Source organism: Pteropus vampyrus, unplaced genomic scaffold (genome assembly GCF_000151845.1).
Source record: "Pteropus vampyrus isolate Shadow unplaced genomic scaffold, Pvam_2.0 Scaffold39, whole genome shotgun sequence".
Taxonomy (NCBI): Eukaryota; Metazoa; Chordata; class Mammalia; order Chiroptera; family Pteropodidae; genus Pteropus; species Pteropus vampyrus.
This window is the reverse complement of record NW_011888820.1, coordinates 7,604,872-7,620,380: the sequence shown is the minus strand read 5'-3', so window position 1 is coordinate 7,620,380 and position 15,509 is coordinate 7,604,872.

Genomic DNA, 15,509 nt, shown 5'->3' with positions numbered 1-15,509 from the left:
CCTTGTTCTGGACTGAATTGTCCTCCCTCCCCCTCCAATTTATATGTTAAAGTTGAAGTCCACACTCCCACCCCCATTCCTCACAATGGGACTGTATTTGGAGATAGAGCCTTTAAAGGGGCGATTCAGCCTTAAATGATAGAGCCTGAAAATGAGGCCATTAGGGTTAGCCTTAATCTAATTTGACAGGTGTCCTTATAAGAGGCAGAAATTTGGAAACACAGAGAAACACTCGGGATGTGCCCGCACAGGGTAAAGACCATGTGAAGAGACAGTAAGAGTAGCTGTATGCAAGCCAAGGAGAGAGGCCTCAGAAGAATCTAACCCTGCCAGCACCTTGATCTTGGGCTTTCAGCCTCTTAAACTGTGAGAAAATAAGTTTTCGATGTTTAAGTCACACAATCTGTGGTATTTTGTTATGGCACCCCTAACAAATGAATATATATAACGTGTTTGGATGGTATAGGGTACTTTTTGCTAGATTGTAGGAAATTTCCATTACCACCATAGTTTAAATAGAATAGCGATGAGTACTCTACACAGTTCACAGGTTTTACAAATGGCTGTGAATATTAATTTCAAGTTGATAAATGAGAACATCGCTTCTGTGATGCTAATTTTCAAATGTGTCCTTATTTTATTGCTGAAAATCTGTTCTAATTTTCTCCTCAGCAGTCTTGTATTCAAGAGGATTCATAAAGCTATCTCAGTTTGAATTTTTAAAATGAGGTTTGTGTGTAACTTTTTCCTTTTCCTTAATTAACTCTTGTTTTAAAAAGTCAAAAGCACTCTTAATAGAAAGATGAGATTTATTAGAGTAAACTGAGATGACTATAATCAATTGAGATATGGTAATAATACTGATCCTGTCTTTATTTATAATTTTGATTTTTGTTTATCACAAATTTTTGCATTAACTTTGCTTTTAAAAATACATCACTAAAATGTTATTTTTCTTGATTACTGAGTTTTTTGTGTTTCTTAAATTTTGTTCCTGAGTGCCTAACTTGCCTCACCCTAGTCCCAGTCCTGAATGTGTAGACAAGAGAGTGTTTCCAGTCATACCAGGCCATAGCCTTTTTCTGCTTCCACAGCCTAGCGTTTCATTTCTCAGACTTTAGCCAAAGAATGGCTTAGAGGCTGACTCTGCTGGTTGGGAAACGTGAGGATGTTAGTTCATCACCTAGAAAATCCCAAGAAGTCTCTAAGTCATTTCATTTTATAGCTCCTGTAAAGAAGGAGATTATTGGCTAAGCTTCTGACAGTTTCACAAGTGGGAAAAAAATCTAAGGTCAGTGTCATGATAAAGTTGTCATCAGAAAGGGAAAAGGGAAATCTCCAGAGATAAGGTATAGGTGGAACCAAGAAGAGATAAAACAAAAATGAAAAAGCACTAACAAAGAAAATTATTGTAAACTTGAGGACTGAGCCGGCAAAGAATTCCTTCCTTCTCTAAATGTTGAGAAATGCTATGTAAGTTAGGAGAATAGTGATTATTGTCAAGGGTGTGGAGGAACAGGAGCTCTCATGTTCTGCTAATGGTAATGTAAATAGGGAAACACCTCTTAGATGAGAATTTTGGCAATTTATATTAAGATTTAAATTACACATGCCCTATGATTCAGGAATTCCACTCCTAGGTATGTAACCCAGAGAAACTCTCCTATCTGTGGAGCGATATGTAGAAGTGTTCAACGTGGCACTGATTGTAACAGCAAAGAGATAGGAAACAACTTAAATGCTACTTTAGGAGATGGATTATGAATTCCAGTACATTCATAAGATGAAATCATGTACAGTGGGCTAAAAGAATAAATTAGATCTACTTTTTTTTGATATGGATAAATCTCAAAAACAAAGTACAAAATATTGGTGAGGATGTGGAGAAATTGGAACCCTTGTGCATTGCTGGCAGGGTTGTAAAATGGTACAGCTGATGTAGAAAACAGTATGGTGGTTCCTCAAAAAAAAAAAATTAAGCGTGATAGTTAATTTCGTGAGTCAACTTGACTGGGCTAAGGGATGCCCAGATAGATGGTAAGTCATTATTTCTGGGTGTGTTTACGAGGGTGTTTCTGGAAGAGTTTGAACTGGTAGAATGAGTAAGGAAGATCCCCCTCATTAATATGGATGGGCATTAACCAATCTGCTGAGGGCTGAATAGAAGAGAAGGGAAGAAATAGGCAAATTTGCTTTCTTTGTTTGAGCTGGGACATCCGTCTTCTCTTTCCCTTGAACATCAGTGCTCCTGGTTCTTGAACTTTTGGATTCAGGCTGGGAGTCACAGCATTGGCCTCCTGATTCTTGGGACTTTGGACTCAGGCTGGGACTTACACCATCAGCTTTCCTGTTTCTCAGTTCATTGGACTCAGACTAAATTACACCATCAGCTTTCCTGGTTCTCTAGCTTGCAAATTACGGATTGTGGGACTTCTTGGTCTTCATGATCATGGGAGGCAGTTCCTATAATAAATCTCTCTCTCTCTCTCTCTCTCTCTCTCTCTCTCTCTCTCTCTCTCTATATATATATATATATATATATATATATATACACACACACACATATATATATGTGTATATATATGTATATGTGTGTGTATATATATATCTCCTATTGGTTCTGTTTCATTGGAGAACAATGACTAATACATTAAACAAAGAATTACCATATAATTTATCAATTACACTCTGGTTATACACCCAAGAGAAATGAAAGCAGGAACTTGAACAGATATTTATGCACCCATTAACAGCATTAGTGACAATGACCAAAAGGCAGAAGCGACCCAAGGGTCCACAAACAAATTAATGGTTAAACCAAATGTGCTATACACATATAATGGAATATTACTCAGCCTTAAAAAGGTAGGAATTCTGACACATGCTTCAGTATAGATGTTATGCTAAGTAAAATAAGCTAGTCACAAAAGGGCAAATACTGTATGATTCCACTTATGTGAGGTTCCTAAAATAATCAAATTCATAGAGACAGAAAGTAATGTGGTTGCCAGGGGCTGTGGAGAAGGCAGGAATGGAGAGGTATTTTTTGATGGGTACAGAGAATCAGTTTGGAAAGATGAAAAAGGTCTGGAGGTGGATGGTGGGGGTAGTTGAATAATAATATGAACGTACTTAATGCCATTGAACCGTACACTTAAAAATAGTTAAAATGGTAAATTTTATGTTATATATATTTTTTCACAATAAAATAAAAGCTAAGCAAAATTGCAGGTTACAGAAAGATAGATTAGAGAAATGTATGTGAACTTTACATATAAACAAAACAATACTACATATTTTTATAGATACCTACAAGTATAGCAAAATATGAAAACATCACTGTGAAGAACTCATGCCTCTTTCAGGATAGTGGCTGTTTGGGGAAAGAGAGACAGGGAAAAGGGATGATGGGAGGGAAGGACTACTATATTAGTAACATTTAATTTCTAAGAGAAAAGATTGAAGCAATGTGTGGCAAAATGAATACGCTTGTTAAATTAGAATGGTGGTTACATGGCATGGGTATTGTTCTTTAATTTACTACACTATACTGCATGTTTGAAATATTTCATTAGTAAATAGTAAATGCAAAAATGAAATACTTAAAGTCAGCAATGATGTTTCTAGGTTATCCCATCATCTCACATGTGAGTGAGAACACAGGACTTTGTTTAAGTCAGATAGGTACCAGGCCGCCAAGTGGGGTTTAGATGGATAGTGGGCTTCAGTAAACTCAAAAGAGCTGGTTTTCTTCTGTCCTTGGTGCTGGGAAATGCAACCTGTTTCCTTGACTTTAAGGTCCTCTTGCTGAGGCCAGCAGTGAGTAGTCAGTGCTACAGAGATCATATAAAGGAGAATAATCATATGACATAGTTTCTCTCACCCTCACCATAGGTCCATGCCTCCCAACAAACATTTTGACTTGGTTAATTTTTGCTGACAAGTGTATCAATAAATATTGTGCTTTCTATATAGAACTAGACATTGTCAACAATTATTTCTGCATTTCTGATAATAATATTAAGCTTTTTTTCACTATTTGGAGATTTATTTATGTAACATTAATGTCTATTATGTAAAAAACATTTTCATAAAAATGCTGTGGGCTTCCCAAAGATAAGTAGAAGCTAATACATAAGTGTCTAGCCCTTAAGTGAAATTACTGGGTTTATTATCCCTGAATTGACAAGTTACTTAACCTCTTTAGTTTTCAGTTTCTTTATCTGTAAAATGGAAATATTAGTAGCACATATTTCATAGTGAAGATTAAATGAATGTGTATGTAAGGCATTAATGACTGCCAGGTGGTAAGTACTTGGTAAATGTTAGCTATTATTATTTTAGTTCTTTAGATTTACTCTGCCCATAGAAAATTATGGTTAAAATAAAAGTCTCCTGCTTTAAGAAAGTTTTGAAAACTCTCCTGATGGTTTTCATTATGTGTATAGCTTGTTGAATTGCTAAAATTTTTATAAATATTTACAAATGCATTCTCTTAATACATTCTAGAGGTCTTGTGAAATTTTCACATGGATCTATGTAGTAGCAGTAAACTTTGGACCCTGTTTTACATCATTAGTGGTAAATAATCAGTTTGAAAAGTTTCCATTTTTTCCTGATTTTACTAACCATACCATCTTAGTGTGGAATCGTTTCGATGGTGGGATTTTCCAGGCAGCTAAATTATATTTCAAAGTCTAGTTCTGCAAACAGTGTTAAAGAAGTTTTAATATAGAAAACTACTGTTTAATGACCTTCCTAAGATCTTTCTGTAATTGACATAAAGCATAAATTGTGGTGGCTGCATCATGATATAGTCAGCTGGCTCTCTGATTCTAGGATTACACTATTCAAAACAATCAAATAGGCAGTAGCATCTATGACTGTTATTCATATGACTATTGAGTGACGTTAGTTAAAAGCACAGGTAAGAGAAGCAGAGACAAAGGGGTTAAAAAATCAGCTTTCCTCACTTATTTAACTGAGTTAAGCCTCAATATCCTCACGAGTAAAATAAAGATCACAGTGTTAGCTCCATAGGGTTGCAATGACATAATGTATGTATATGCCTAGTGTGTAACAATTATTCAATATGTAATCTTATCGAGGTGCTATTCCAGGCATCCTTCTTGAAAATGCTTACCATTCTCACTTTTGTCATATTGAAGTGGGTTCTCCTGTTTTCAATGTGGAGAAGGAGCACATTCAGGTGGCAAGCAGAAACTCATTTACGAGCTTACAAATGCCAGTAAAACTGCCATCTAGTTCTAGAATTTAATTATTCTTCATGGCTCTGACTGTAGTGATAACCTCTTGAAAAGTTAAGTCAAAGTTCATTAAGGTTTCATAGTTGGGTTAATGGGATTTTTTTTTTTTTTTAACTCTCAGCAGAGGAAGTTATATTAAAAAAATTTATATTGGTGCCTTCCGATGAATATGTGTGTGACCTGAAATGAGTTTTCTAGGGGAGAACATAAAGCACAAGAAGGCACAAGTTCTGAATTATATTTGTGTACTATATTTCAGATTACTGTTTGACCTTGAAAAAGTAACTTCTCTGGATTTCAGTTTTTCCATGAGTCAAATGGAGATGACAGTACTCATTAGCTGGTACATATTTCTACCTTATAAAAAAGGGGTTGCTATCAGGATTAATGAGATGATGTTTGTAAACAGCTTTGAGCTCTTTGGGAGGCAGATGTTCTATAAATACAAATTATTAATAAAGTATTTATACTGATGATTGCAGGGAATGTTAACAGTCTGGAGTAAAGAAGTCATCAATTATTTGGCACATTCAGTGAGAGGGAAAGTATGGCTATGGAATAGAGCTGCTCAACAGGCTTATATAATTCTTGGAAAATGTACTATGAAATTAGAATAGCGTCAATTACAATGATACCAATAAATTGTTTTAGTTAGGATCTTTTAGGTTATGAGGATGGGAAAATAGCTTAAAATATCTCGATATTAGTGATTAATATAAAGGATACCTGAAAAACAGGGAACATGAGATCATATTCTTATAGCTGAAAAGTCAGATCACAAAGAAGTATGTAACCTCACTTTGTCAGGGAAAATAACTCTTGACATCTCAGAGGATATCTCTGTCCCTCTACTTTATCTATTCTGCTTCTCTCATTACTGAGTTTCCCTTTCTTTCTTCTAATGTTTTTCTTTTTTCTATCATTTCTGTCTCTCTTTACTCACCTCTTTACCACATGCTTTCTTTTGATTTATGGCTGCTACAGCCTCATGGTTTCTGCTTACTTACTTTTCTCTATGTGGCTCTTGTTTTCTTGCTTCTCTCTCTTGTCCGTGGCCCTCTCTCATATCATGTGTTTTATCACCCAGGGGGAAAGATTTGAGCAGTCTAGTCAGATGAAGTAGTCATTAATGGACATATAAAGTATCTATTGGGAAAAATTCTCATGCTAGTCTACTTCAAAGGCCTATTCATGCTAATCTTTTTTTTTTGGTGGTGGTGGGGGGCGGGCGGTGGTTTCCCTTTGCCTTAGACACTAATTGTTGTTACAGTGAGTTGTGGAGAGAGTTGCAGGGGACATTATGAAAACAGCCTTCGGGGAAAAAAATAGCCCTTGACCATTAAACCTGGAAGTAACTTAAGGTATAGCAGTTTTGATGCTTCATAGGTTGTTTATTCATAACTGAGGATGAAAGAGGTGAGGCCTAAAGTTTAGAGGGCTGATATTTATTTCTATACATTTAAGGTTCTTTATATGTTATTCTTTCTGAATATTCAAAAAGGAGAGAGAATATGTCAACTTGGGAATATTGCTTTATTTGTTGCAAGTGTTTACTATTTTTTAAAAGAATTTGTTTATGGTATCTTTCATCATAAAAGTTTTAGAAATTCTGTATTTAAATATGTTAATCTACTCTGTTAATGGTCTCTGGACTTTGTGTCTTGATTATAAAACATTTCTTTCACACAAATTATGGAAATGTATTCTAGTAATATTTTCTAATACATTATATTTCTCTCTGTTATTGTTTTTACATTTAGATCTGTAGCCTCTTATTAAAGTAAGAGAAGCATAATAGTAAAAGATTACTTCAATAATCTACTTTTAGTCTTTGAGAGATCAAAAAAAGATAAAGATGTAGAGGCTTTAAATGGCATAAGTAATGACATTATTAATTTTTCATCAGTATTTAAAAATTTATATCCAAAAAATAAGGAACATAATTTTTTCTTCTAGTCCTCATGAAGCAGTTATAAAAACTGACCATATAATGGGCCACGAAAAACCTCCTTTCATTATATTTTTCAAGAAGTTAACCTCTCTCCTTCATTACAATTCAGCTGTTTTTCTAAGCAACTTTTGGGTGAAAGAGTTTATCAGAATTTAAATTGAAGACTATTTACATACAAATAAATATGAAACACTACTCATAAAAAAATTCTAAGATATAATCAAATCATAGTAGGTAGAAGGAGGTGGCAGTGGCACAAGAAATAATAAGATAGATCAATGGAACAAAATTAAAAATCCAGAAACAGGCATAAATATACATGAAACTATAACAAATAGTAAGGTGGGAGGGTGCCTCAAATAAGTTGAGGGAAAAGAGGATGATTCAAAAAAGTGTGCTGGATAATCCATTATCATTTGGAAGTCAATCAATATGCTTTATAACTTACACCAAAATTATTTTGATTTGATTAAAATTTTAAATGTAAAAAAATTGTGAAAAAATACATATGAATATTTACATAATCTTGAGAGGAAAGGGGTGTCTAATCTGAACCCAAGAACAAAAGCCATAGGGAAAATGCTGCTGGAGTTAACCAGATATAGGTTTACAAGTTTTGTTTCCAAAATTAAACTATTAACTCATTAAAAAAAAAAAAACTTTGGAGAATATTGGCAATATATGTCCTAGAAAAGGTGTTGATATTTTTAATATATAACAGGTTCCCACAAATTAATAAGAAAAAATGAATACCCTAAAGGAAAAATGAACTAAAAAAATTTTAATGGCAGATTTCTGGAGAAGATATTCAGCTGGCTTATGCAAAAAAAAAAAAAAAAAAAAAAATCAGCCTCACTGATAATCAAGATATGCAGTCAAAAATGTTTACATTTTATATCTTTCATTTGGCAAAGATGAAAAAGAATGAAAAAAGTGAACTCTCATACCTTGCTGATAATTGTCATAAAAGAGCAAACTTTTTAAGAAACAATAAGGCACAATTTACTAGTAATTAATTCTTGAAGCATTTTTAAGAAAACAGTACAAAGAGCAAAAATTTATTAGGTATAATTATATTTATTGCTCCCTCCATGTCATTTATAGTAGTAAAAGACAGGTGACAGACTAAATGTTCTAAAATAGGGTATTAATTAAATAAATTATAACATATCCTTAAAATAGAATTCTACAGAGCCATTAGAATGATGTAGATGGGTATTTTTATTTATGGAATATGTTTTCGATATATTAAATAATAAGAAAAAAAGCCTCCAAGAGTGAAATCTTACTTTTGTTAAAATATAACTACTTTAAAAATTGGAAGTGTTGTAACCAAAATACTATAATTTAGGCAGCCAAAAGTCTATTTTGGCTGCCTAAATTATATTTGGGATAAAATATTATTTTCTAGATTTCTTTTATACTTTGTAACCTTTTACAATAAACATACCTTATATTTGAAATAAAATAGAAAATATTAGTAAAGATAAGTATTGACTGTCAGTACTTTCAACTGTATTGGTAACAAATATTTTCCTATTTTTTACCTTGAAAACGTCCAACCCTATAGAAAAGTTGAAATAACAGTACTTCGATAACTCATAAACTCTTTGTATAACTTTAGGAATTATTTTGTCACATTTGCTTTCTCTCTATCCATATACACACATACACATGATACATATACAACACAATATATTTGTGTGTGTGTGTGTGTGTGTGTGTGTGTGTGTATAAATGAACTATTTGTACATTGCAGACATCATGACATTTCATCACTAAATATTTCAGAATGTACTTCCTAAGCAAATGACGTTCTCCTATGTAGTCACAATATTATGACCAGGCCCCAAAACTCACTGAAACTCTTATCCCACTTCAGCTCGGACACAATTGCCTAGTCTTTTACTTCTCTTGAATAATAATACCCGGATGCAGGGAAGCTAATAATTTACTTTTCTTAAAAGTCTTCGAAACAAATATACTTTTCCACACTTGGTAGATGTGTTACTAAAAATGGTATCCATGCAGAATGATACATATGCATATTATTGGAATTTCATTTTACTTAGATATCCAACATGTTTGTAATTTTTCTAATTGCTCTTCCATTAGTAATGGTTCCTATCAGGTTGTCTTTTCCCATAGCTATTTTGGATATAAATTTTAAAAGAACATTGAGGCATAACTTGCACAATGTCTCCTGGCTTATTTCCTGGTACAATGCCTCAATTGTCTTTAATACCCAAACTTCATAGAATTTATGTCTTTCTTTATAAAATATTTTCAGCCCATGTTTGTATAAAAAAATGTATTTATGAACTTAAAACTCAGTACAACATTTTTAAACTAAATGATATCTTGGAATGATCTCAAATTATATCCCAAATTCAATTGTTAGGACATCACCATCTTGTGTAGAGCACTTAGAAAGCATGCTGAATAACTGCACACTAACAACTCCCAATTAACAACCAAGAGTTAACCAATTAATTTGGTTAATTGGTGATCAGAAAGCAATATTTACGCATGTCATATACTAATATGATAATTTTTTACTTATGTATATAGGTAATTTGCTTTATTTTAGTTACCTTTTAGGAAAACAATAGGGGGGGTTTTGCATTAAAGTATAATGGATCATAATTTTTCCACTTCAAATAAAAGGGAATAGGACCCTGATCAGCAATTTTTTCTTTTTTCTTTTAGGCCGGAACTACCTATGTTAAGTAAGAGATGCTTATATTTACTTAATTTTAATTTTTCCAGTGGCTGAATGTGTATCCTTTAATACCCAGGGCATGTTTATTCTCTTTACTTCATTTGTAAAATAATGATAAATATTAACCTCTTCCCAGGATAGATCACATCAGAGTTAAAAGTAAATGCCTCAGTGAAATGGTATGGAAACCCTGTCTGATTTTATTTAATTGGAAGTGTTATATCAGTAGACTTTATGGATGCAGATTGGAATACTCTAGGAGCAAAATCATTATAGCAAGAAAATGGAATAAATAGTCATGAAAATAATAACAAAATACTACTTATTCATTAACTCCCCAATGCAAAGAACATTCTTACAGAAAGTTATTATTTACCCATGTAGACAGATTAGGGTATGAAAATCACCAGTGAGCCCATTACTATTTCAGCAAAAATACACATATTAAATGTACATTCCAGGTGGAGAACAGGGAATTTTGAAGGTAGTGAAACTATTCTATGTGATATTAGAATGGTGGGTACATGTCTTTATATGTTTGTTAAAACGTATAAAGTGTACAATAATAAGAGTGAGCTCTAATGTAAACTATGAACTTTGGGGGTGAATGATGTGTCATTGTAGGTTCATTGACTACGAGAAATATACTGTGGTGTGGAATGTTGATAGTAGGGGAGGCTGTGTGTGTGTGGGAATTTCTGTACTTTCCACACAATTTTGCTCTGAACCTAAAACTACTCTAAAAAAAAAATAAAGTTTGTATATATAAAAAGGCATGTTGAAAAGAAGAACTCTGTGAGCCATATAATATGGAACAGTTTTATTTTCATTTGCTGTTTTTAAACATTTCATCACATCTCCCTTGTCATATCTCTAGGTCAGAGCCCATAACTTAACATTAGTAAGCCTGGACCATTTTGAAACTTTACATAAATTTCCTCTCTATTCTCCTTAGAACAGGCCTAGCTAGGACACTGCCAGCTTGAGTAGGTGGAATGGGGTAGAGAAGGTAGATGATCTTGCTTGGAGAAAACTTCCTGCCTCCTCAAGTCCTAGCCCTTATGTGGATTCAGGCAAAGAGTGAGTAGAGAAAGTACCCTACCCATACAAATATGTGTGTACTCAGTGGCTGATATTGTAGTTCTCTATTTGCTGTGCCTGCTTCTTTTCACGTGCTGGCTCAAATGCTGGTTCTCATGGAGTGCGTGTCTGAATTCTACGGAGGGCTCCGCAGCACCTCCCCATTGCATTGTTCCCTGACCTCAGGAATCCAGCTTTGGACAATCTCTTCATCTCTCAGCTCGACCCAGAATCTATTGCTGCTGGGGTCCCTTTGCTCAGTGGGGAGGTCTCATATGGGGTACTGGCAGGGAGACAAAATAGGAAGCACCTTCTGCAGAGTTCAGTTAAGTGCCAGAAAAGATGAATTCTTGCCATTTTAGCAAAAAACATGTATACAGGACAATTCTTTGACATCCTCTATCATTTCTTTTCAATACTTCTTTTCTCTAATCACAAAAATCCAGGGCTAGATCAGGAAGGCCAATGACTTAGAAGGTGTCTGATCAGGAGTTGAATGCCATTTTCCCCTTCCTATCATCACTCTAATCTCTATGAGTAACTCTTGGTGTTTCCCTCTCATTATCTTGGCTTGAAAGTATGAGAAAAGTGGTGTGTCCCTTAAGGTCTTATGATACTTGACTGATTCTGCTCTCGCTTCACAGTCTTCTTATATAGACAGGAAAAGGGGTGCAACTTAAAAATTGGAGAACAAACTGGTGATAGCCGGGCCCACGGTTCACACTTTAATAAGGATTAGAAGTGTCTAATCTCATATGTAGGTGTCTCTTGTGAATGTGTTATCTTTAGAATGCACCCGTTTGGACAACACATTAACCTAACACATTCCAATTCCAAGGCAGCAGCAAAAGTACCTCTTAGCTTCCTGTTTGGTTACATTTTGGTTCAGTTTAGTTCCAACTCTGCAGCTGTCCTCTGCTGGCGAGGCTGTCTTAGCATAGATGATGTATTTTTTTTACCTTGGAGAGGCAGCTTTATATCCAAGCCCCTCCATACCAAGTACTCACAAAGAGAGTGGCAGCTATACATGTAGGCTCTATGCTTAGCCCTGTAACAAAGTCCATACACTGAATCCCTTCCTTAAGCAGGACTTTCCTTTTACCTGAAAACAACGTGGGTAACTTTAGGGCAGTTTATTTTACTTAGAACATCAAGGAGGCTTTCCAGAATCTCTGAGGTCAATTATGGCACCCTCTAAGAATTATGGGACACTATAGTATTTGTGTTTTCCATCGGTTTCTTCTTAAGCACATGATAGTGTAGCCTCTACTCAGGCTCTGGCTCTGACTGCTCTGACAAACCTCTTGCCTTTGAGAAATTTTCAAATGCGAAGCAGACACCTGTCTCTATGTCTTTAGATCTCCCACCCAAACCCCCAAACTCCAGGGATATGTGGCAAGTGCATCCATTAACTTGACTACTTCTTGCTGAGGATATGAATGAGTCTGCATATTTCTTCAAGGATCCACCTGAGAACAAGATGCTGGTTTCCCTTTCTTAATGGCATCCTCATCTCTTTGGGTAAGTTTCTTGGAGCCTTCCCCACCCCCACTTAACTTTTGGAGAAAAGATAGAAGTCATCAAACCCTCTTCCCGAAGACTCCAGTGATTGTCTTCACATTCTGTTTCTCAGGTTCTGAGGAAGCAATAGGGTGAGGTGAAGGATTGGGGTATAGTTTGTAGGACTAACTCTAGTTTTATTGCTTTCTTTGTAAGCCTCATAAAATTATCCTGCTGCAATTTTGGGGTCCTCTCTTTAAAATACGGGGTTCTTAATACTTTCTTGAACTCAGCTCTGGTCTCAGGTCATTGATTTTGAGGCAACAGGAAAAGTTCCTCCCAACATCCTCTTACTTACATTTAGAGTTAAAAAAGCATGATTCCATTGATGAAGTCCCATTTTTTCTCCCACATTTTTCTTCAGGGTTTGATGTTTGACTATGCGAAGAGTGATTTTGATGAGGAAAGGGAGGATGAATAAGTAAATATGTTATTATAGTGTCAATATCCTCATTACCATTGCTTTAGGGTAATTCATATTTCACATGTCTTCAAAATTCCATAGGTAGACATGTCCTAAAAGGTGACACCATAAATAATTAAGGCAGATATAAATGTCAATGCTATGAAAATAAAACAAGTGATATCATGTTCTTTGTAATTTAATCTCACTTAATCCTCTCAAGTAATATTAAACCAAGCATCAAAAATTTACCTAATCCTTTCATTGATTCACCATTTACTTGCTTACCAATTAATCATCTGAGTCTTGGGTGACTTCATGTAACTAACTTCTTTGTCTGAGCATGAATTGTCTCCAGAAGATTGCTTTGACTGTTCCCTACCCTCATCAGTGTTATAGCAACAGAATGGATGCAGTGCTTGACCCTATGACAGATATAATCAGAAATGGCCCAGTGGAAAGACCTTGCCTTGTGAAGAAAATGCAAGGGCCAACTTCCCTGCTAGTATAAACTGGATGGCCATGGGACATCAGTTAATCACACCAGGTCTCAGTTCTTCCTTCATAAAATTACTTAATGGATTATATTAAAAAGCCTCAAAATTTCCTCCCTAGTGAACAATGCTATGAACATTACATCTTAAAAATATCTAATTCTTGCCAAATATTATTAAAGGCCTAACTAGAGACCTTCTTCTCATAAATAAGAAAGTCGATTTGATTATACTATCCTGTAATTACATGGTCAGCTAGAAAATACCTACTCTCATGGACCAGAGTAAGAATATGAGTTAGTCAAAGCATGAATTACCCTGAAATAATAGGTAATATTTAATTTTAGATTATTTACCTTCCCAGTTTGGTTCTGCTTAACTGAATATGAGATGAATTAATATTTTATGAGGGAATATTAATTGGAAATTATTTTTTATGACAATCTAAACTATAGATAACCTATGTGTTGATAATTAATAGATTAGAGATATTGATTTGAAGCTCATTATGTATTAGATATTATGCCAAGTGATCTTTATAATCTTTATACACTATCTTATTTAATTTGAATGTCTAAAAATATCTGCCCAAGGTCATAAGGCTGTTAAAGGATTGGCATTCAAAATCAGGTCTGCTTTCCTTTACAACTTGAACTTCTAACCACAGTCTTGCATTTTCTTTCCATTCCCTCATGGGCTTGATGCTGAATTAAACATCGTAGTAAATCTGAGTTATTCATAATCTAGGCAACCTGTATGCAAATGTTCATATCCTGGACCAATGCTCATCTCAGCTTCTGAATACTCAAGATAGTTTATATCCTTTATTTTTTGTTTTCATTTTATTTTTACCTATTTTAAAATGTTTGTTGTTTTTATCTAATAGAGAAAATGTGATCAGTTAAAAAATGTGAGAAACAAACAGTTCAAAATATATTTAACCAGCAATCTCACGATCCAGAAATATTCACTTACTATTTCAGTTCTATCATCCTCGAATCTTCACTACTATCTATCTAATTTCTATTTTAAACATTTTTTAAATGATACTGAACTGAACACACTATTTTAAACCTACTCTTCACCCTTAATAATGAACAAGCAGTTCCATAATTTCTAAGGGCTTCTAAGTGACATGTTTCTGAAAAATGTCGTTGAAAGCCAAATGTCGGGTCCAATAGAAGTTTTGTATCAGAGTATAGGTAGAAGAATAAGAGTACTTCTCAGAGAACACGAGGATGTTACAAAATGCATTATTGTGATTTCTGCAGGTATGGTTTTTCTTAGACCTCAACAAGTGGAGGGAGGTTTCCTGGTCCCCAGTAGGAACGAAAGGTAACTGCCAGGTTGGACACCAACGGTGGGCCACCAGTCATTGAGACAACTTAGGAATGTCCCTTTTTTGTTGCTTGGTTTTCCACTTCCATTCTTTTGTAAGGTTTTGGAGGAAGGTAGGACTACTCCAATATAATTACTGCAGAGAAGGGCCATAGTTATCTGATTATGACATTGGATTTTACCATCCTTATTTTTGAGGAGCTGATAATTTCCTATCTTGGTTTGCAGTCACTGGCCTGAGAGCAGCTTGAGTCCTGAATTACTTAATTAATCAAATGATTATTTAAATGAATATGTATTGAGTACCACCTTGTATTTCTTAGGGCTGCCATAACAAATTACCACAAAGTGAGTGGTTTATAACAACAGCAATTCCTGCTCTCATAGCTCTGGAGACCAGAGTTCAGAAATCAAGACTTTGGCAGAACTGCCCTCCTTCTGAAGGCTCGGGGAGAGAATCCTTTCTTGCCTTTTCCAGCTTTTAGTGACTATAGGCACTCTAATATCTGCCTTTCTCTGCACATGGCCTTCTCTGTGCGTCTTCTCTTCTTCTCTCTCTTCTAAGGACACATTATTGGATTTAGGGCTCACTTGATAATCTAGAATGATCTCATCTAGAGATCCTTAACTTAATTACCTCTTCAAAGACACCCCCACCCCCACTTTCCAAATAAGATCACATTCACAGATTCTG